This window comes from Colobus angolensis, unplaced genomic scaffold (genome assembly GCF_000951035.1).
Source record: "Colobus angolensis palliatus isolate OR3802 unplaced genomic scaffold, Cang.pa_1.0 Scaffold140, whole genome shotgun sequence".
Classification (NCBI taxonomy): Eukaryota; Metazoa; Chordata; class Mammalia; order Primates; family Cercopithecidae; genus Colobus; species Colobus angolensis.
The window spans coordinates 5,234,310-5,236,250 of NW_012114489.1; positions in this window are offsets into that span (position 1 = coordinate 5,234,310).

Consider the following 1,941-nt stretch of genomic DNA (forward strand, 5'->3'; position numbering starts at 1 on the left):
CTTACTGGGAAGATCTTATTTGAATTAAAACCTGAATGAGGAGAGAGAGAGAACCATGTGAATATCTTTAGAAGAGCATTCCAGGGAAATATTACACAAAGGAGGTGAAGGTTGCCATTCAGGGCTGTGAGAGCGCTAAGGACACGTTCAATTTACTTACATTTTAGCGCAGGGTAGGGTTTCTCAACTTTCACTATTGACATATTAGGCTAGATAATTCTTTGTTGTGGGGGGCTGTTCTGTGTGTTACAGGATGTTAACAGCATCATGGATTCTACAAGCTAGAAGCCAGTAGCACCCTCACAGCTAGCTGAGACAACTAAAAATGTCTTCAGATATAGCCAAATGTCTCTTAGGGAGAAAAATTGTCCTGGTTGAGAATCACTGAATTTGAGTCAACATAAACAACAATGACCAAATATATTTTTTCAACTGTATATCCATCATTTGCATGGCCTGTAAAGAACAAACTCTTTGATTCCATTATTTTGCCTCACTACATATCAGTTTGGACTTGAGTCTAGTGGGAAAAACTTCATGACAGATGGTTTCTCTGGTCCCAAGATGATATTTTTGTAGTCACTCTGTCTGTGCTCTCTGCTAGATGTTTTCTCTAGCTGTGACCATGATTCAGAGTTCAGCAGTGGCCATTAGAGTGCATTAGGCTAGACTTTTTAAATGCATATTTATTCAGGAGTTAAGTGTTTTTGTAGGTCATGGAAGCTGTGACAGAAAATGTTCTGAGCAGAGCCAGAACTCTTCTCTCCACAAAGCAATGTAGTCACCCCCTAATACCTTGGAAAGCTCAGAGGCAAAATCTGGACCGACAAACTGAATACTTAAAGCAGCAGTACCTTTCACAAAGATGATTTTTAAAACTCTAAGTGATAGACCTCTGGAAGCTAACAGATATGTTAGCTTTTATGGATAACACAGAAAATTGTCCCCGGCTAACAATAATCACAACAAAGATACAAGGTATACATGCCTACACATACAAATGTTTATGGTTTCTATTAAAATTCTGATTCATTTTGTATACATATAGACAAAATAATACAGAATTTTGGTATTCTTATGTGAAACCTGTCAGGCCTCTGAGCCCAAGCCAAGCCATCGCATCCCCTGTGACTTGTATGTATGGCCTGAAGTAACTGAAGAATCACAAAAGAAGTGAAAATGCCCTGCCCCGCCTTAACTGATGACATTCCACTACAAAAGAAGTGAAAATGGCCGGTCCTTGCCTTAAGTGATGACATTACCTTGTGAAAGTCCTTTTCCTGGCTCATCCTGGCTCAAAAAGCTCCCCCACTGAGCACCTTGTGACCCCCACTCCTGTCCTCCAGAGAACAAATCCCCTTTGACTGTAATTTTCCTTTATCTACCCAAATCCTATAAAACTGCCCCACCCTTATCCCCCTTCGCTGAATCTCTTTTCAGACTCAGCCCGCCTGCACCCAGGTGATTGAAAAGCTTTATTGCTCACACAAAGCCTGTTTGGTGGTCTCTTCACAGGCACGCGCATGACAAAACCTATCCATTTGAAAGTCATATTTGGTACATTGAAAAAAAACATTCCCAGGTCACATTTAATTTGGTCATGTAGTATATTATTGCTCTCCAGAATTGGTTGTATCACCAGAACATGATACCTCCACTTTCTCCCCCAACTGTCAAATCTGGCATTATCCAGCTTTCCAAATGTTGCCAATCTAATATTATTACAAGGGATTATTAATTTGTCGTTGTTTTAACTAACATTTTTGTGATGAGTTGTAATTTTGAGCAGCTCTATAAATGCTATATTCACTTTCTACATTTCCTGTTCTATAAATTGCTCACATATCTATTAGAGATTATGTGCTTTTCTTTTTGATTTGTAGCAGTTTCTTATATAATTTAGATACTAATTACTTGTCTATTTTAGACATTACAAATATC